This window comes from Mus musculus, chromosome 7, assembly GCF_000001635.26.
Source record: "Mus musculus strain C57BL/6J chromosome 7, GRCm38.p6 C57BL/6J".
NCBI lineage: Eukaryota > Metazoa > Chordata > Mammalia > Rodentia > Muridae > Mus > Mus musculus.
Genome location: NC_000073.6, coordinates 34790260 through 34812114, shown reverse-complemented (window position 1 = coordinate 34812114; position 21855 = coordinate 34790260). Strand labels below are relative to the sequence as shown.

The 21855-nt window shown below is 49.1% G+C and overlaps 1 protein-coding gene across 4 annotated transcripts in view; it reads left to right on the top strand.

The window, feature by feature from the left end:
- Positions 1–21855, top strand: part of Chst8 (carbohydrate sulfotransferase 8) — a 138244-nt gene that overhangs the window by 597 nt on the left and 115792 nt on the right. The window contains exon 1 of one of the 4 annotated variants that reach the window (XM_006540339.2): positions 59–81. The exons of 2 other annotated variants lie outside the window; for them this stretch is intronic. The gene's annotated coding sequence lies outside the window, so the exon portion shown is untranslated. Of the gene's footprint in view, positions 1–58; positions 82–2811; positions 2836–21855 lie in introns of those variants that run through there. One more of the 4 variants, XM_006540341.1, reaches the window with a different exon arrangement.

Genomic DNA, 21855 nt, shown 5'->3' with positions numbered 1-21855 from the left:
TCTCCGCGCCTGGGAACTGCCTCTCTCTCCTAGGGCTCGCCTCCAGGACCCTTCGCTCCTCTTCTTAACCCTGGATGCTGGGTGCGTGTAAGCTGCTTTGGGCGCTGAGCGACGAGTGCTCGAGGGCCGGGCTGGAGCGTCCAGAGCGCCGAGGCTTTGGTGTGCGCTTGGAACTGGGACTTAGAGGCCAGTTGGGGTGCGTAGGGCGAAAGGGGAAGTTACAAGCGACCTTGGCTCCCTACCAGGAGACGCAAGGTGTCCCCGCGCTCCATCGCGCGCATCTCCACCCCTCAACTCTCTAGGGCCCCGGCCTGTTTTGTGCTCCCGGCGAGTGTGCGTGCGTCAGCGATCGCAAGGAGGTGTGTGTATGCGTGTGTCCCCGAGTGCGGGAGTCGGAGCCTCAGGCGGCTGAGGGTAGGGGATGGTGAAATGATCTGCTTTACAGCGGGACCGAGCTCAGCCCTAGCTAGCGGCTGTTGCAACTTCAGCTGCTGCGTGGGGCTGTTTTGCTCATACTATGGCCTGGCCAGGAGAATGTACGTTCTCTGGTTTGGGCAGGGTCAGAGGTGGCGCTTGGGCATCAAGTGACCTCTCTCTATTTCCCGCGCAGTACTCCAAACCCTAACTTTAGTTGTATATCTTGTCTCTGGGCCCTTCGGCCCTCACCTGGGGTTGTAACAGTCGGGGAACTGTGCCCTGGATTTCGGACATACCGGTTGGATCTTGGAACAGTCTGTCCTGCAGCCATTTCGGCATCACCGGAGATGCATCTCTAAGCCGCCTCCCAGCAGGACCCTAAGCGTGATTGGTTCTAAGGGGAACAGGCTTCTGGGCTCTCTGTATCTATGGATGTAGCCAGGCAGCAGGCCAAGTGGGAGACTCAGTTCGGGGCAAGGATGTAGCTCCAGATGGCAGGGGTGGGTAAAGGGGTAAAAGACAGGTTAACTCTTTCCCCACCTTCCCCCACACTCACAGGCTTGAGCTTCTGCCACTAAGCCTACTTTCTTTGGGTTCACCTTGACCGTTTACTGGTAGGTAGGAAGCCTTGTCTTCAGTCCCACCCTAGTACGAAACAACCTTTGCCCTGAAGAACTCTCCTTAAAAATTACCTACCACCACAGCACCTCCTGATCTGTCCCTGTCCCAAAAGAGATATTGGAAAGAATGAGGGAGGGACGGTTGCTCTCATAGGAGAGCTTTCTATTCTTTTAGTCAGGGTCTCATCCAAGCTGACCTGACCTCAGCCGCGGAAGGCAGGATTACAGATGCGCACCGTCTTACCTATTCTCTCTTAATCAAGCCATCCCACCACCCACAGGCAGGCTGCGGGGGGGGGGGGGCTCTTGAGGAGAGTGGAAACGTTCTGGAGGCTCCGGCAAATTGGTCTCCGAGAAGTGACACACAGCAGAGGTGCCATTCAGACCCTGGAAAGACTGAATCAAAACGGGTTGATCAATATCGCAATCGCATTTGAACACAGAAAACCTCAAAGTCTGACCCCATCCCATCGTTTGGTGGAGTCACTTGGGACACATGAATGGTACAACTTATTTATTTATTTACCAGGAATCTGACTTTGTGGGAGTGAATTATGGTCCCCGGCTATTGATTTTTTTTAAGACCCCAAATTTAAAAAGTCAAGGCTTTCTCAAAGCAAGGTCAATGATTAATTATTTATAGAAAGACATCAATCAGTTACGGATGGGGTGTGTGTGTGTGTGCTCATTTATAAATTCCCTGAGTGGGCAAAATGAAATCTATTTTTCTCCGGCTTCAGCCAGGAGAGAAGAGCTGGTTTGTTTGACCCAGGATGTTTTCTGCTTGAGATGCCTTTTCTATCTTGTAGCTGGAATATCGTTTGGGAAATTTTATGCATATTTGCTGTGTTTCCATAATGAACATTTACTGATTACAGAGTACCAAGGGAATTTCATTTTTTAAACATTTATTCAAATCTCTGTTTATGTAAGCTAATAAGTCTGGGAAAGTTCAGTTAACTATCCCCCCCACCCCCACCCCTAGCCCCATGGTGTTGGGCAAGCATGTTTGGCAGGTTCATCTCAAAATTTACCTTCCAGTCACTTCCAAGGGGCAACATCAGATGTCTCTGATTGGAAATATGGGGCTGGCTGCTTCTCTGTACTTTCCTTGAGTTCGCTCCAGCCGTTGCTCTTTGTGGTTTTGCTGATAGAAGAGAAGTTGGTGCTCAGAGCTGTGATTGCTGTTGTGTTGGTGTTTGTGGTGGGAGAATGCCGCTGTAGCCCCTGGAGGGCTGATGGGGGCAGAGAAGGTGTGGTTGCCATCTGACTTTCTTGCCTCTTGCCTGCTTCTCACCTGGAGTCAGATACCCATTTCAGTGCCCATGTATTCCCACCTCTCTGGTTTGCCCATACAGCAGAACAAATTATAGTCAGTAAACATAGGGAACCATTGCCCAGCCTCTGTGTTAATCAGAAGGAAATGAGTCTTCTAAAAGGAGGTTTATATAATGCTGGCCGGAGGAGGTCAGGAAGGCTCTGCAGAGGGAATGGCCAAAAATAAAACAGATGAGTAAAGGTGTTGCCTGTGTGCATATGTGGCCTCAGTGTCAGGACGCTTGCTGGAGGTGGGCAGCTTCCCTGGGACACGGTGGTGACCAGAGGATCCTGGGTGCTTTGCCCTTGGAGCCCATTTCTAGACGTGTCTGGCTTGAGAGCAGCTGCGTCTTTTCCTCCCAAGGAAAAAGCTGCCCCCAAATAGAGGAGACTCACTGGCTCAGGTAACCTGGGGACAGCTGCCTGAGCTCAGGTGGCAGATGATACTGGAGACGTCAGCTCATTTCTTATTGGCTGAAGGGTAAGTGACCCTCTGGTCAGTAAATCACTGTGGCAGAGGATGTGACTTACAAATCGGTAGTGTAAAGACGTTGTGACTTTTGCCCTCTGCGAAACTACCTGTCATTTGTGATCTCGGCTTGTAGACAGACTCGCTGGGACTTGATCGAGGGTGGTTAGGAATTCAGAAGAGCATTTAACGCTGTTGGGGAATCTGGGAAGGGCTGTGTAGCAGTAGACAGCCCTGGGCCTACCCTCAGAACTACCTTTCAGGGCATCACAGAGGACCAGATTTCCGATGGGGGCCTGGGGGTGTCAACACAGCTGCCTTCCCAGGCTGATGAGGAAATGCAGCCTGGGGCTTGCATTCTTATTCCCTACCTAGGAGACCCTACTTTTGTGGAGCTGGTGCTGGGCAGGGGGTGTTGTCTGGTGACAGTGAGGGTATGGTATCCGTCTCCTGCCAAACCCAGCCCGTTCTGGTGAATGGCATTTATTTGAGCTACGCTACAATTGTCATCACTGAAATGTGGAGTCAAATGACTCTTGTCTCACACTCCCAGGGGCGGCCCGCTTGACTGTCTCCTTCATTCAGCCCCCAGTGAGTGTTGACTGAGTATGTATGAGATGTCCGTCACTGTGCCAGGCCCTGAAGACAAGGTGAGGAAAGGGGCTGCAGTCCCTGCCCTTGTGGGACAGAGACTTCTCTGTCATTCATCTCTCCAGTCTATGCCAGGCAAAGGCATTATTAGAAAGAACTGATGCCCATGGGAGTCGAGGCTTGACAAGGGGTGCCCAGGTTGTTCCCTTACTGCAGTGGACCCCGTGTGTGCTAAGTAAGTGCTCTACCACTGAGTTGTGACCCTAGCATAAATATCTAGGTTGTTATGAGCCCTACAAGAGAGGGAGAGCAGCTGTCTTAGACTGGGAGCCTGGGGGTGGGTGGGGTTAGGAAATAAATGCCTCTCCTGCTGAGATGGTTGGTATGATGGTTGGTATGTTCCAGGAGAGTTGGAAGGGATGCCAGAGAAATGAGAAGAGTAAACATAGCCAGTAGCCTGCAAAAGGGTCCCTGCTGAAGGGACATAGGAGGAAGTTCTGGCCACCAGTTGTGAGAAGACCTCTGCACTTGACACTGGCAAAATGAAGAAGACCACTGGTGGCTGGAGACCTGGCAATGTGGTGCCTTCAAGACCGAGTGTGTTAGGAGTTGGAACTTCCTTCACCTAACTGCTGTGGGTTGGGGAGGCCTGTGAGAAGGAAGTTACAGTGAGCCTCCAGGGTCAGAGCCACAGTGCCAGAGGAATTGGTTTGGGAGGGGACATGGTGAGATTGTTGAGATGAGGCCTGTGGGACGCTAGGGAGGACCCTTTGTTCACTGAGACTGTGATCCCCTGGGGTCCTGAGCTCTGGTCCATTCCAGGACTGGGTGGTCTGATGGCTGAGATGTCACCAGGTCTCTGCAACACTCCCCCAGCCCATCTCCTTCCCACCATATTGATCAGTTGGGTTCTCTGCTGCTGTGATAAGCCACTGAGACTAGTCAGGTGATTGTGTTGCACACCATTAGTCCCTGTACTCAAGAGGCAGACACAGGCAGGCCTCTGTGAGTTCGAGGCCAGCCTGGTCTACAGAGTGAGTTCCAGGACAGCCAGGACTACACAGAGAAACCCTGTTCAAAACAAAAACAAGCAAGCAAACAAACAAACAAAAACCATCAAGACTAAAAGCAGCTAGGAGTGGAAAGGGTTGATTTCAGTGTATGCATGCATGTCACAGCCCACCACAAAGAGAAGTCAGGGCAGGAGCTCAAGCAGGAATCTGGAAGCAGGAACAGATGCAAAGAAAGTGGAAGACCTCTGCTTAGGGACTTGCCTTCTTGGCTCATAGTCAGCTGCATTTCTTAGGCCTCCTAAGACCACCTGCCCCTGGGTCCTTCCATGCCAATCATTAATCTAGAAAATGCCCCTACAGACATACCCGTAGGCCAGTCTAGTGGGGACATCTTTTCAACTAAGGCTTCCTCTTACCAAATGACTCTAGCTTCTGTCAAGTTGAAAAAAAAAAAAAAAACAAAACCACCACCACCAACAACAACAAAACCAATAAACAGTCATCAAAGCCCGAGTACTTTCACCACCTTATTCTCTGTGGTCATAAAAAGCCACAGCACATAGTAGGCCCTTATGAGTAATCAGCCTTGCCAGGGCTCCCGGGTGAGGACCCAGCAGATAGCTGATCTGTAATTGATACCTCTCTGCTAAACTAGACTCACTGGGGAGCTGCCTTCCTTTCCCCAGGGGAATGGCACAAGGCTTCTGCCACCAGTCAGCTATGCCCTGTGTGCTGGCCACTTGCTGGACTCTGATGCTTACCTTCTTCTGGAGTTGGTTGCCCCCAGCCTGCTGCCCCTGCCTGTGTTTACATCACTTAACTTCCTAGTCTCCCAGTCATTTCTCCACCCATCTCATGGTTGATCTAACCTGATAATTGGCTGACATTTGCCCCAGAAAGAACTCTTCCTCATGTCCCTGTCTTCTTTCCCTCCTACCACATGGTACCAGCTTCCATCCCTTTGAGAGGCTCTGCCCAAGGCTCAGAGCTCCCCCACTCCCTCTGATGTCTGAATCTCCTCAGGCTGTCTGCTGCTTGGGGACCTGGCTTCCCCACAGATAGCATTCCTGTCCCCCAGGCTCTGTCATCATCTTCCAGAGCTGGGGTGGGGGAGAGCAGGACTGTGAGTCACCCTACTTCCTGGTGTACCCATGCTGCTGGCTGTGGGCCCTGAGCTGAGCGGCTGCCGAGCTGCAGGCAACAGCCCAGGTCGCTGTCACCTTGTCCTCACTCTGCCTGGGCCAGAGCCAGTTGCTTCCAAGCTCTGACAGCCTTGGGGATGAGAGCGATGGCGGGCAAGGAGAGGTTCTAGGCAGTACGGTTTTATGCTTGTAACCCTTGGTCTATCTGAGGCTCTCTGCCTGAGGGTGGGCTATTCTTCTCCACTCTCTCTGGTAGTGTGAGTCCCCCGTGGCTGTCTGCAGCTTGCTCAGACTTTCTCTTCAGGCTGACCTGGCCTTCTTCTGCTGTGACTACTAGCTATGTATGGACCACTGGGCATGCTCAGATACCCCTCAGTGGGGAGGTTGACACAGCAGAGCCCCTCTGAGAATGTTCTCTACTCCAGGCACATATTGACTCATGCCTTACAGACAAATCATACCCATCTTTGAAGCTGTCTCTTTTGGGGGACGGGGGCTGACTCATTTGTCTGGACAAGATTCATCTGCCCAGTCTTGTGAGTATCAAGGCCTCCCTCCAGCCTTGTTGGGGTGCAGGGTGTGCCTCCTGTATTATAGGTGGGGTAAGGGAAGGAGGCAGTACTTGAAGGGAGCATCCCAGCATTCAGCAGATACTGGCCAAGGTCCTTCTATGTGTGGGGCTTCATATCTAGCCTTGGGGAAGCTGGGCCAGCATACTCAGGCCACAGAGCGGGTGAGAATGTTGTTCTTTTCTGCTGTGTCAGCCATGCAGAGCTAGGCGTGGAATAACCACAAGTGATTACTGGATGTCAGGCCTGGAGACCTAAGCTTTCAGTCTGTCTATACTAATGGAGTCAGTGTGTGGTACAGTATATCTACACGAGCTGAGCTCATGCCTAATACATAGAGTCTGTCTCCACTGGCTGAATTAGTGTTTGCTGTAGACAGTCTGCCTACCTTGTGGAGCCAGTGTGTGGTACATGTGGTCTGTGGAGCCTGCTTGAGGCTTGGGAGTTAGTACTGGAACCTTCCATTTAGTCTGTCTTATTCTTTAGGGCCTTTGAACATGGCTCAGAGAGCTCAAACTCTCTAGCTTCAATGGACTAGGTTCTGCCCAGGCCCAGACTTTCCTTCTGACCTCAGCCTGACCTGTCAGCCTTTGTCTCCCAGGTCTTGGGTGGTTGAGCCACATGGGCAGTACAATCTTTCTACATCATTGGAAACCAGTATGTGTAGCAGGTAGTCTTTTTGCACAGGTTGAGCAAGGTATCCTGTTTACACTGGTTGGGTCCCCAGTTGATGATTTACCTATTTATACTGGGTGAGCCCAGCTCACTGTGAAGTCAGTGGGTACATTACTGGAGCCTTTCAGTGTCCAAAGCAGACACTCACGGCCCTGCTTGAGTTTGACATTGGATCCAGGCAGATTGCCATACTGCTTGAGACAATGAGGGAATGGTTGACCTCAAGCTTGCTGGAGCCAGCGTTCTGGGTTTCTCTGGACACGTCTGTCCATTGCTAGACGATTCTCCCTTTTCTGAGAATATTTTCCTACCTTTCCTCCCATACACATCTGGGTCCCGCCTGGATCCCAGTTCCTAGTGATGGTCCCCATGGTCTTCTCTTGTCCGTAAATCCTTTCAGCAGAGGCTGTCTGCTGTCCGTGCTGACGCTACCTCGGCTATCCCGAATGGCGGTCACTCATACACATTCATCTTCAGAAAGCCATTTAGTGTGGATTGCCGCCGTAGTGTGCGTAGTAAATTGAGTTTCTCCTGCTTGGGTTCGTGCTGCTGTTTTCTGCTTAGATTTGGGGCCTCATGAGGTTTGGCTTCATCTGCAAATCTAATTTCATGACCATTCATCCTGCGAAAGCACCGTCTATGCCTATTATTTAACTCTTCTCCATTTCCTCTTCCATGAATTAAAATGTCAACCGACAGCCATGGCAACCACATATACCCCCTCACTTCACACCAGGGGGCCACCTCTGGGCTGGTAACTAAAGCTGGTACCCAGAGTCAAACTGTCTGGTTTAAATCTCAGCTTTGTTCCTTAGTCATTGTGGGCTAGGACTTGGTTTCTTTATCTATAAAATGACAATGATAGGCCCCACCTCCTAAGGCAGGTAAATCTAGCAGTTTTTGGTAAATGACAGACAGCTGCTGATGTTATTGTTATATTGTCCTGTGTTTGGTCTCTTAGCCTAAAACCTTGGTCAGGGATATAAACTGACAGTATGAAAAAGACGTGAGGCTGAGCATGTAGCTCCTCTGCCAGCGTTACCTTGAGTCTTTCTTTTAAAGGAATTATTTGTAGTGTGTGTGTGTGTGTGTGTGTGTGTGTGTGTGTGTGTGTGTGTGAGAGAGAGAGAGGGGGGGGAGGGAGAGGGAGAGAGGAGAAAGAATATGTGTGAGAATATGTGAGCATGCATATGTGTGAATGTGTGTACATATGTGCATGCATTGCTTGTGCATGTGTGCATGCATGTACATGTATGAGAATGTGTGTGCATGTATGTGAAAGTGTGTGTGCATGCAGCATGTATGTACATACATGCATGTATGTGAGAACATGTGTGCATATGTACATGCATGTGAAAGTGTTCGTCCATGCAGTGTGTATGTGTATATATATGTGTGTGTGTGTGTGTGTGTGTATATGAAGTATACCATGTGTGTGTAGATGCCCATGGAAACTAAAAGGCATCACAGATTCCCCAGGATGCCAGTATAGGCAGTTGTGAGATGCCTGTGTGGGTGCCGGGAACCAGATCTGGATCTTCTGGAACATCAGCAAGCACTCTTAACTGCTGAACTATCTTTTCATCCCAAATATTTTGTTTTAAAAAGTTTACATTTTTTGAAAGAAAATTTAAAAATAAAAATAAAACCGTTTCCCAGTGATATAGTGATGTTTCACAACTGCATTATATTTATTCCAATTACAGCAAGCAAACACAAAACTAAGTGGGTCATATATGAGCAACACAGCAACAGTCGTGAGCTGGGTGGGCTTGTGTCCCCAGCACCAGAGCAGGGATCCATGTGGTTACACACAGCTCCGAGGTCCCCTCTGAGGTTCCCTTCCTATTTCACTGCTCTTTCACCACATGTAACTAATGGCACAGGTTTGCTTTTAAACTTGGTAACGTGGAGTTGTAGTGGGTGTACGTGCATGACTGGGGCAGCGTCCCAGTGCTTCAGCGATTGGTCTGTATTGGGAGGCACTGTTGTCTTTCCATTCTGGTTATTCTCTAGGGCCCCCACCATGGTTCTCGAAGTGTCCGTCAGAAGCCTGCGTGTGGAAGGCTTTGTATAAAGGAATACTTTGGGAAGTATTATAAGCCAATAAGAGATGGGATATTGTGGGAGATCTCTGGGATTGCATGCCCAAAAGGGACTGTGGGATCATACTGTCTTCTGTCTTGCTGCTTCTTGGCTCCATGCTTCTTGGTGCTCTGCGTTATCATTTGGCACCCTCATCAGAATCCCAAAGCAGTGGGACGGGCTGATCGTGTACCAGAAACTCTAGAGCCACAAGCTAAAACCTCTATTTCTATTTACAAATTGATCGCCTCATCTGTTTTGTTATGGCAAAACAAGGGGCTGACTGGTAACATTCCATTGTGCAGTCATGCTCCTGTTGACTGACATTTAGGTTGTTCGGATATTTTGACCATTACAAAACACATTGCAGACAGTTTGCATGTATTTCTTGGGTACATGTAACATTTCAGAGGAACATGAACTCAGTATCTAGGTTAGGGGAACACATCTTTTATAGGACCTTCAGGCAGGTTTATGAAGTGGTTGTTCATCCAAGCATGGACGTTGCCACCTGTAATCCCCATGCTCGGGAAGGTAAGGCCAGAGGATCATGAACTCAAGCCCAGCTCAAGCTACCTATCGAAACCCTGTGTGTGTGTGTGCGTGAGAGGTGGGTTTGCACTGCTTTAATCTCCTCAACAGTTATGTGTGAGGTTCCGGTCCCTCGGCATCCCTTCCAACGCTGTGTGGTTGGCTTTTGCCATTTTAACCATCCTGTGACTATGTAGAAGTATCACACTGGTTTTAATTTGATTCCTCAGATGACTAATATAGCTTCTTTTTTGCCAAGGATATTTTGAACCTGAAAATATTCTTTAACAAATCTTGAAATTCCCTTCCACCCCCAGATGATAGGATTCTTAAATGTCTCTAGGTGTGTACAGTTCCTTTCTGGGGAAGTTCGGATCTGCTTGTTTAGAAGGAAGGAGATGAAGTAGACTGACATATCTCTGTGTGAGGCTGGGGACAGACACCATGACTCTTGGTCTTCTTAGCCACTTCTACCCAAACTGACTCAACAGGTATTTAGTAAACTGAGCTGTCATAAGGACTCCAGAAGGTGGGTTGGTTCTCAGTTCCTAGGGGACATCCTGTGCTGGGAATTTGTTTCCTTTGATGGCCTTGCTTCTCCAAAACCAGCTATCATGAGCAACACCCATGCTACCCAATGCTCTAAGTACCGGCCATTAAAGAGTATCATCTTTTAACTGGGCCTGATGCGTGGGCCTGTAATCCCAGCCATTCCAAAAGCTGGGGCAGGAGGAATCACAAATTCATGGCCTTCTTGAGCTATAGAGTATGTTCAAAACCAGTACAGGGAACTTAACAAGGCCCCACCTCGAAAGAAAAAGTCTGGGAATATAGCCCAGCAGTCCAGGTAGAAGGTAATCTAGCCTAGAATCTAGCAGTGGTGGAGGGGGGGTGAGGCTCAGTGGTAGAGCACTTGTCTAGCATGTGATTGGCTCTATCCCTTAGGTGCCTTCATCCTCATCCTTGACCAGGCACCTGCTGTTGGGTCCCTTTGCAGCTGTCTAGAAGTCCCCCTGCCCTGTCAAAAGCAGCATATCTAGCCTTTAATCCCAGTAGTCAGAAGCAGAGACAGGAGGATTTCTGTGAGTTCAAGGCCAGCCTGCTTTATGCAGTGAGTTCCAGGACATCCAGGGCTACACAAAGAAACCCTGTCAAGGGGTCGGGGACAGCACCCCCTTCTTGTATCACAGACTCCGCTTCCAACACCAGCTTTCCGTAGCTGACATGCTTTCCATCTGAGCAGCAGCAGAGGGGGAAGCTTGGGTCTGATAAACCATATGAACCATTCCTGCCACCATTTGACCATAGCAATACCTTCTGCCTCTGTTGACTGTGTCTGGTCAACTTCTTTCCAGTCTGACAGAAGTCTTTAGGAAAGCAGTGTGTGGCTGGGAAGTAAGACCCCATGGGTCAGAGTCCTTGCAATAGTATGCTATGCTGCTGTGCTTCATGTCCCTGGTATCCTTAGGGAAGGGAGTAGACCATCCCCCCAACACACACACACACACACACACACACACACACACACACACACACACCATTCTTGCAACTCGGGTGCAACATGGACATGGTAAGGTGTCTAAAGTTTGACAAAGAGGGTGAGGGAGTCCAGCTAGGGCAGCTGTGCTGACCCTCAAGACACAGAGACCACGCCTCCCGGATATGGAGTGAGCCCACCTCCGAGAACCAGCAGTGCCAAGTTCACAGGGCACTGGGTGCCCAAGAGAAGCAAGTGGGTAAGATTCGTTAGAGAGTTCTAGAAGTTTTTCTGGAAGAAGCCAACTCGGGGCTGCTTACCTCCAAGGCAAAGAGTGAGAACGCCATCTTTGGTATTGGTGGAAACTCTCTCCAAGGTTTGGGATCAGAGGGCACAGTCTGTGGGAGCCAAATCCAAGTCACTTTAAAACAGGGCAACAAATGACTCCACGACACACATTGTTTATGGAATGTGTAGGCGGGGTGTGAAGATGCAAGAGCTAAAAGCAGTTTGAGGAAAACAACACCTTTTTTTTTCTTTCTGGCTGGAAGGCAGATTAGAAAGGTTTATGCTCCTCTGTGATAACTAATATGAAAGGTTTATCAACGTTTTTTAAAAAAAAAAGCCTGACATTTTTTGCGAAATTGATTTGAAGACTTGGCAGGTTTGAGGAATCATTCAGTAACGTTTTTACGGGTCGATGCTAATTTGATGCTGCCGACCGGCACGACGCGCCAATTTACTGCCAGACCAGCATTAAGCACGGACCTTCCATGCGAGTTTTATAGGCGGACAGCTCATAAAGATGTGTGCTTGACAAGTATTCTGCCTCTCTTAGGATGTAGAGTATGAAGTGTTTATCAAAAACCACCTAAATCGACCCTGCTTCGGACTCATAAACAATCTGGGGACTTCAGCCCCATACTTCACTCAGTATTTCATGTCTCACCAATCCAGATCCTGGTGTGTGTGTGCTGGGAGCCTTTGTCTCCAGAAGCCACTTCCAGACACATGACAAACTCTGGGGGGAGGGGCCTCCAGTGTTCTGAAGGATTGCTTTGGAAATGGTCTCCTGGGCACAACCACTCCTAGCCACACAGCCGCTCAGGCAGGGTTGTGGGAGCTCAGGACAGTCTCCCGGGGAGGGCTGAAAGGTGTCCCTCTTAGACAGCTCCATGGCTCCAAAGGTTCCCTGAAAGAAATCAGAGGTTATCAGGTATGTTGGAACAAGCCTGCAATCCTAGCATTTGAGATGCTGAGGCAGGAGGATTGCTAGTCTGATGCCAGCCTGGAAGAGAAAAAACAGGACGGGGAGGGAGAGGGGTTAGGAGAGGAGGGGGATGAAGGAAGGGGGGAAGGAAGGAAGGAAGGAAGGAAGGAAGGAAGGAAGGAGGGAGGGAGGGGGAGGGAGAGAGAGAAAGAGTGAGGAAGAGAGAGAGGAGAGCTCAGAGGCTACGCGGGAATGAAGTCTTTGGCCTCAGGGTTATACATTTTTGCTTTCATCCCTGGGATGGATTCTCTCTCTCTCTCTCTCTCTCTCTCTCTCTCTCTCTCTGACTGTCTGAGCCACACCCACTAAGGCCCTCCTCTGGTTTGCTCTGAACACCAGAAAGTGTTTAACAATAAAACTCCTCTCCTTTGATCCCAGACTCCAGAGACAGAGGCAGGTGGATCTTTGTGAGTTTTTGGCCAGCCGGGTTTATATAGCAAGTTCCAGGCAAGTTAAGGATATGTTGAGAGACCTTATCTTAAAAACAAACAAACAAACAAACAAACAAACAAACAACTGACCAGCAAAAGCAAACCTATCTTTTACCAATGAAAACCCCTCCCAATACTTCCCACTGAGCCGGTTGCACACTTACTCTGCTTTCTCCCCTTTCTGGATCGTCTGGCCCCACCCCAGTGCTAATTGCCTGGGCTTAAAAGGAGCAGATTGCAGGAGGAGGGTGGGGGAGCTTATAGACCTCCATCAGCAGAAAGCCCCCTGGGCTTCTGGCAGGGGAAATCTGATCTTGGGCAAATGTCAAGGAGTCTTTTTGAAATCTGTGTTATGATATCAGCTTACTGAAGGCATAGGACTTCATCTGGATTTCATAAATATTGTATGGGCCACCCTTATCTCCACGTTGGCCAGCCTGAGAACACTACAGCAACCGGCCTTTTCTAGACACACACACACACACACACACACACACACACCCCTCCCCATTGCCTTCACCATCAATTGCAGAGTTGTCATGTAAAGCCAATTGGTGATATTTCAATCACAATGTCCCTGTAACAAATTTCATTCAAATTCCCGGGAAGAGAGTTAAGGCTTCGTCTTGCTGCGGGGAGAATGGCAGGCTAAATGTAGCTTCCTGGGGCCCTGGCAGCCATCCAGCGCTTTGTAATTTATACTTCTCCTTCCTGGCTCTCCAAGTGACCTTGGAACCTCAGTGCTGCTAGATTTCTTAGGTTCACCCGGGGTGCTCTCCACCCCCCCCCCAGGCAAGCTCTTCCAGACCCACCCATCCTGTGGGAGTTTGGAGGAGGCACCCCAAAAGCACATGGCTGGTGATGGGAAGATTGCTTGTTGCTGCTGACCTTTTTCTGCTAAAATTGATGTCAGCTGTGAAAGCACCAAACACACTGCTGGAAGGTGGCTTGCAGGTGACAGGAGTCTCTCTCCAAGCCCCACAGCCAGCAGGTAAACCTGGAAGGACGAGGTGGGGGAGGGGTGGCGTGCAGTTACACTCATCTGCAGCTATTTTGGTTGAAGAATAAACGAAGTGACACCCCCCCCCCCGCCCCAAACTGCTGCCAGTACAGGATCTAGCATGGGGGTGGCGTGTAAGAAAGATTAATGTACAGTTAAAACCTGTGTATGGGCAAGATTACAGGGCGACGCTATCGAATGCAAACACTGCAGCCGTCTAATTAAGGGGAGTTACAGGCTTCCTAGGATGTGTTTGCTGAAGGGAGTACTGGGGGAGGGGGCCTGTCTGTGGCGCGTATTGGTGCAGACTTGCCCCTGGCATATCGTGGGAGGCCACGTGGAGGGGTATGTAAGAGTCAGGAATTAGCCTGCCCGTCTCTGGTCTCCAAGCATCTAGCTCTTTCTCCAAACCACTCTGATCTCTGTCCCCCTCCTCACCTTTGCCTCCAAGACAGTGAGAACCCTTGACTATCTTTTTTTTTTTTTAACTGTTTTTAATTTCTCCTGCTTTGTCAGCTTTTTAAGAGATATGTTACATTATGTGGAAATTGGATGCTAACAAGATTTGTATGAATAAATTAGACTCTTAACTTTTTATGTTATTACAAAATTGAAATGGACTCTAATGACAGTCAGAATTAATGTTCTGTTTCAAATAAATGCTGGGGGTGTGACTGCATCTTCATTGTGGTCCTCCGGAGCCCTGCCTACATGGCTTTGCCTGAGAAGCCACCTCTGCCTTTCTCCTGGGAGATGGGGAGTGGGGGGGGTGGGGGTGGAGGGAGAAGATCTTGCTGTTACCTATGGAGTTCCCTGCCCATCCAAGGGTTGGGAACATGCGTTCTGTTTATATCTTTAGGTCCAGGTTTCCTAGGGGCTACTGGGAATTTCTGCTACTGGGGCTCCTAGTGGGATCTGTAGAGAGAGTTGCCCTGGGCCTTGAGTCATACCCTCACCTGTATGCAGGGGCCGGCTTTGTAGGCAGACACACCTTCCAGCCACCAATTGTAAGGTCTTGAGTAGGCTCACACTTCAGTCCAGAGCCCTCTCCTCAAGGCCCTCAACCAACCGTCTTAAGGTTTCCAGGGAATGCAGTCTTGATGTTGGAAACTTAGGGGGTTTTCTATCCTTAAACCACTTGTGTGGCAGCTAAGTCCTCCTTGGCTGAGGTCAGCGTCCCTGGGGATCTATCCTGACTTACTTGACATTGACAAGTGAAAAGCGAAGAGGAAGAGGAAGGACGCATTGTCTCGGGATTCAAAGTGCTTGATGATTCAGAGTGCTCAGTTGACCCCATGAGTTAGACAGAACACCATCCCAGTGGTGAGGACATGCCATGGAGGAATTTCTTCATGGGAAGCAGGAAGCAGGGCAGGGGATGCAAGAAGGGGCCACAGCAAGATATAGTCCCTAAGGATATACTCCAGGGGTCCTGGGAGACAGCCTAGTGGTTAAGTGCTTGTTGCTCAAGCCTGGCAACCTGAGTTCAGATCCCTAACATTCCGTGTGTATGGGGGGAGGGGTGCTGATCTATATGTCTATGACTCAAGCAGATGGGAAGCAGACAGGACACAGGAGCTCACTGGAGAGCCAGACTACTTGAACTGGGTGATCTCCGTGTTAAGCCAGAGACTTTAGCACAAAAAAAAAAATAGAGAGATGGGGAAATGTCTTAGAGGATAAAACACCTATTCTGTAAATGCAAAGACTGAATTCAGATCCCAGAACCTACATAAAAGCCAGGAAGAACAGTGGCCACCTATGAGTCCATGGGGTATCTATAGGGTAGCAACAGAAGATCCCTGGGGCAAGCTGGCTAGCTAAACTGGCTCAAATCTGTGAGCTCCGGGTTTAGAGAGAGACCGCCTCAGAATGTAAGGTAGAGAGTGACTGAGGAAGACACTGGATGTTAACTTTAGGCCACCACATATATGCACACACATATATGTGCCCCCCCCAACAGATAGGTGTATACATTCACATATCACCCACGAATGCGCATGCGCGTGCACACACACACACACACACACACACACACACACACAGAGAAGCAAAATCAACCTAAGATGGTGTCGTGGTTTGAATGAGAAATGCCCCCTATAGTGTGGAGCACTTGAATGCTTGATCACCAGTTTATGGTGTTCTTTGAGAAGGTTAAGGAGGTGCGGGACATCACTTGAGGCAGGTTTTGAGATCGAAAAGCCTTATCTACTTCCAGGTTGTTCCCTCTGCTTTCTGCTTCTGGCTAAAGAGGTGAGCTCTCGGCCTCTTGCTTCTGCTGCCATGCCAGTTGCTTTCAGCCACGCCTCCCTGCCCTGATGGACTCTTGTCTGTCTGGAATCATAAGCCAGAGTAAAGCCTTTCTTCCATATGTTGCTTTTGGTCATGGTGTGATATTATCATAGTAGCAGCTAAGAAACTAAGACAGATGACAGGCAATAAGGAAAACACCCAGTGTCTACTTCTGGCCTCCATACACACATGAATGGGTGAGCATGCTACTGCACATATGCATGCATGCACACATACACACACACACACACACACGCACACACGTGTGCACACCCAGTCTGGTAACCTGCTTCCGAAACTGCACCCAGCCTTGCCTTTATCACCTCTCAATAATGCTGTCATATTATAAACCCAATGTGTGACTAGCCATTGATTAGGTCAGCACCCTCATTATCTATTTGTCTCCGAAAATGCCATCGCAGACAACCCAAGAGGTGGGGCTTTGTTAATTGGCTAGGTGCTTCTTTAATGTAGCTACCGAGTCCACTGTCAAGATGAATCTCAAAATTAACTCTCTCCCTTCCTGCTCTGGGTCCCTTCTTAAGCTCAGTGCTGGAGTTAAGGTACTGACATGTTCTGAGCCTCAGTTCAGGTTCCTCCTGGACAGGACTTGATCAGTGGCCAGGCTGCAGAGCTCCCACGGGTCTAAGTTGCCTCCACATCACAGGCAAGGCTGGGTCACGACCCCTGGATCTGGGAAGGGAGGACAGACTCATAGGGATTTTCTGCAAAGGAAACTTCCATGTCTTACCGGACAGGTGAGGTGGGCTGGGATGATGGGATGTGGGTCAGTACTGCTTCCCCCAGCTGAGGGTGGAAGGGAAGCAGGGACGGGGTTGCTAGCAAGATGGGGAGAAGGAGCGTAGGGCAGCTCAGATACTAGGGTGCTGAGACATCTCTAGAGGAATACACAGCCCAGGGGTCAGTTTAGCTCAGGGAAAGGTAGTGTCTCAGTTCAACTGCCATTAAGAATGAATGGGGAACCCGGTAGGCAGGTCGTCAAATACTTAACAATATCCAGAATGCAATGGGCTGTAGTTCAATGGTACGTCTCTTACCTAGTGAGCCAGTGCCTCTAGATTCAATCCCAAGGTCTACCTAAAGTAAAACAGCATAAATGGAAGAGTATGTAAGTTCTGTGTGGATGCCTACGTGTGAGTGCAGGCGTGCACACACATGTAGACGCTAGTTGTCTTCTCTTGCCCTCTCCCTTCAGTTTTGAGACTGGGTGTCTTCAGAGAGACTAGCTGGCCAGCGAGCACCAGGATCCTCCTGTTTCTGCTTCCCTGCTGCTGCCATCACAGGCTGGAGCCTCCGCTCTACCTGGCTTTTCTATATGGGAACCGAGGATCAAACTCAGATCCTTACACTTGCATAGCAAACACTTTATTGACTGAGCCAACTGCTTCCTTAGCCTCTAATTTTGGTTGGTTGGTTTTGAAGGAGCATTTTGCCGTCCAGCTCAGGCTAGCCTCAAACGTGTGATCCTCCTGCCTCCACCTCCCAAGTGCTTGGATTACAGATGCGTACCACCACACTCAGCTAGAATGAGATCTCTATGTATTTCTTATATAGAAGAAGGTGGATCCAGCCAGAATTGAGATTGCTGACCGTCAGTATCTCCAGATTGCATTTGCCTTCTGGGCTTGAAGATTTCATAGCTGCTTTGCTTAGCATGGGAGATAATTCCCTACCTAAAGACAAGGGGTTCGTGTCTCCTGTCTGGACAGGACAATGGGATGGGACTAGAACTGCTGAGCTCTCAGACCATGGTTCAGAGCAGCTGGATCCAGCACTCATCACCTGTGGCCTGTGCCCTCCCCTGCCACTGAGGCCGATGAAGTCTTCAGTGCCTAGGTGTTTGGGCAGGTAGGCTACCAGCTGGGCTCCAAGGTCCTTGGCAACCCCAGCCTTCCAGAGGAACAACTCCTGGCTGGGCTCTGTGGATGTGCGTGCATCAGAAGGGGGTCTGCCAAACTCCTACCCGACTTCTGAGGAACCTTAGCTGTCTGCGCCCTGCCCCCACCCTTGGCAGGAGTGAAAAGGACGATCACAGTTAGTGTGGAGAAGAGGGCTTGGCGCCCTCTAAGAGTGAGAGAAAGGCAATTAAAGCCTTTGCATGCAGTGCCCAAGTCCTCATATATTGTTACAGAGAGAGGGGCTCCTCCATCACTTCGTATTTATAAATGCATAAGTCACATTCATTTTATAAAAACGCAATAATCTTTATGCCTACTGCAGATAACCTGGTTAATCACTTTATATATCATGAACACCTTTCCCTGGTAATGGATCTGTTTCTATTCCACTTTTGACATCTGCACAGCATTCCTGCATGGGAATTTATCATAATTTATATACCCAGTTCCCCGTCGGTCATTTCGGCGGTTTTCATTTTTTGTTTTTCAATTTTAGAGAGCGTTGAAGTAAGCGTTCTTTGCCGTATACCTCTGTGTCGTTTCAGCGTAGATTTCTGGTAATGAAGGCGCTTCGTCAAAGGGTGGGCACGGTTTTAAGACTTGTAACACTTCTCGGCAGATTGCTTTCCAGAAAGACCCAGCAGTGCGTGAGTGTGCCTATTTGTTCTTATAATTGCCCCAGCACAGGGAATCTTTGCTTTTTTAAATCCTTGTCAATCTGACAAGTTAAAGAGGGGCATAATTATTGCTTTTTAAAAAAACATTAATTTGGGGGCCCAGGAGCTGGCTCAGTGGGTTAAGGCGCTTACAACACAGGCATGAGGACCCGAGTTCAGATCCCTAGAACCCATGAAATGCCAGGTGGGCGTGAAGGTCTGCCTGTCATTCCAGTCTCGGTAGGTGGAAGCAGGGGATTCTTGCTGGCTAGCAAGACTATCCATGTGAGCAAACGCTGAGTGTCACAAGAGACTTGCCTCAACGAGTCAGGTGGGAGAGTGAGGAAGTGAGATGCTGGACATTGACCCCAGGCCTCAGGCATATATACTTCCAAATACATGCAGACACACTCTCTCTCTCTCTCTCTCTCTCTCTCTCACACACACACACACACACCACATACTTGAAAATTGAAAAAAAAATGGTTATTTTATTTATTTACATTTCAAATGTTGTCCCCCTTCCCAGTCTCCCTTCTGCCATCCCCCCATCCCAACCCCATCCCCCTACGCTGGGGCATCATGCCTCCACAGGACAAAGGGCCTCCCCTCCCATTGATGTCAGATAAGGCCATCCTCTGCTACATATTTAGCTGGAGCTGTGGACCCACCCATGTATACTCTTTGGTTGGTGCTTTAGTGCCTGGGAACTCTGTGGGGTCTGGTTGGTTGATACTGTTGTTCTTCCTATGGGTTTGCAGTACCCCTCAGCTCCCTCAGTCCTTCCCCTAGCTCTTCCATTGGGGTCCCTGAGCTCAGTCCCATGGTTGGCTGTGAGCATCTGCATCTGTATTAGTCAGGTGCTGGCAGTGTCTCAGGGTCCTGCCAGCAAGCACTTTTTGGCATCAGCAATAGTGTCAGGGTTTGGTGTTTGCAGATGGGATGGATCCCGAAGTGGGGTGGTCTCTGGATGGCCTCTCCTTCAGTCTCTGCTCCATTTTTTTCTCCCTGTGTTTCCTTTGGACAGGAACAATTTTGGGTTAAAAATTTTGAGATAGGTGGGTGGCCCCACCCCTCAACTGGGGGCTGTGCCTATCTACTGAAGGTGATCTCTACAGGTTCTCTCTCCCCTTTGTTGGGTATTTTGGCTAATGTCAACCTTGTTGGATCCTGGGAGCCTCTTGCTTCCCTGGCATCTGGGACTTTCTAATGGCTACCTCCAGTCCCCCACCCCCACTGCTACATATCTCTATTCATTTTCCTGACCCTCTGGACTTCTCTCCTGTCTCTTCCCATACCTGATCCTGACCCCCCCCCCGCAAATTTATTTTAATGCTATATGTATGAGTGTCTGCCTGCATGTATACATGTGCACCACATGTGTGCAAGCCATCTCTCTAGCCTCCAAATCCCGTTTCAATGATTGTAGCTTATGAGCACTTTCTTAATATCTTAGATGTAAGTTTTATCTTGTTCTTTTTATGGGATGACACGTTTGATTTTTGGAATCTTTTGGAAATATGCAGTTGTGTTTCCAAGAATATACAATAGACATTTAAAGTGAGTTGTATTTTATTTATAGATAAACTTAGAATGAATTTACAAACATATGAACCGCCTAATATACTGACGTGTTACCGTGTCGAGTTTTCTGATCTGTCCAATTATTCAACAGATACTTGTTTATAATCAACTGTGTGTATGATTCTATCCTAGGCAACAAAAGGCACGTGTACAATAAGACAAATCCAAGGGACATCTCAGCCTCTGTGGACCATAGTCTAATAGGAGAGCAAGGACTTGGCCAAGTCCCATGCAAACATTAACCCCTCCCGAGGGGCAGTGCTCCTACAGGCTAACCACTTTCCACTAAACCCACCTCCTCTTAAAGCTGCCTCTAAAGCTTCTGTCGTGTCTCATTCACCATACTAGGGTGCAAGTTCTAACACATGAAACTTTGGTGGTACATACAAAAAAATTATCCAAAGCCCCACTTAGCTCTTCTATCCTCCTCCTCCTCCTTCCTCTCCTTCTCCTTCTCCTTCTCCTTCTCCTTCTCCTTCTCCTTCTCCTTCTCCTTCTCCTTCTCCTTCTCCTTCTCCTTCTCCTTCTCCTTCTCCTCCTCCTCCTCCTCCTCCCCCTCCCCCTCTTCTTCTTCTTCTTCTTCTTCTTCTTCTTCTTCTTCTTCTTCTTCTTCTTCTTCTTCTTCTTCTTCGAGATAGGAGGTGACTACTCATGTTAGGCCCCCAAGGACCTCCTTTAGGGATCTCCAGCTAAGCCCAACTTCCCTGACATTCCATGGTGTCCCCAGATCTCATCACCAGTTAGGGACCAAACATTCAAAAATACGAACCTGCTGGTGACAGTTCATATTTAAACTATCGTAGTAAGAAATTCAACTCCCTCGGAGAGGCGGGCAGCAGCTGCAGGGATGTAAGTGGAGAAGTACTATCATGGAGACTCAGTCTGAGAGGTCTGTTTTTTTTTGACAGCTGATGTGATGAGGAGCCAAGAGAGCTGACTGGGCTGCCACAGTAGTGAGGATGGCCTGCACCATCACGGTGGCAAAGTGGGTATTTCCTGATGGAATCTGAGGAACAGATTGGGGACAGAGAGTCTCAAAGGCTAGAATTGCCTGCACTGGGGACAGGGAGGCCAGCAGAGAGAACAGCTGATAGATGGGTTTTGATAAGAAGTGTGGGTAAGAACGTCTGCTATTTGAGAGGCGCGGTACACCACCAACTATAGACCTGAGTGGGATGATGAACCTGGAGGCACAGAGACGCTGAAGCTGGAGAAACCCATCATGATGGCTCGCTATGTCGAAGGTGAGTGGCAGGGAAAGATGACCAGCGAGCTGGAGAGATGGCTCACTGGTTAAGAGCACTTGCTGCTCTTCTGGAAGACCTGAGTTTGGTTCCCAGTGTCCCACATGGGGAGGCTCACAACCTCCTGAAACTGCAGCTCCAGAGGATCCAGCGCCCTCTTGTGGCCTTTGCAGTACTGCACATGTACATATACACACAGTTAAATGCTTTTTTTTTTTTTTTTAACGATGAGAACTAAGGACCAATGGCCTTTTCAATGTGATCTAGTCAGGCGTGGGCTTGGTGAGGTGGTGGGAAGAAATGTCTGATTTAGTGGCTGTTGGACAGAATGAGGCAGGTGAAGTCAAAGACTGTGAATTTAGGGAACTGAAGATACTGACTTAGAAAGGAAGGGAGGCCAAGGAACGTGGCAACTGCTCGAGGAGCACGCGGAGCTGAGAGTGTTATCTGCTTGTTATTTTAGGGTGGGAGAAATCACAGTATCTTGATGTTTCTGAAACTGATTGTGAGAATCTGAGGCAGGGGAGGGAAAGTTGCTCAAGTCAAGCCCTTG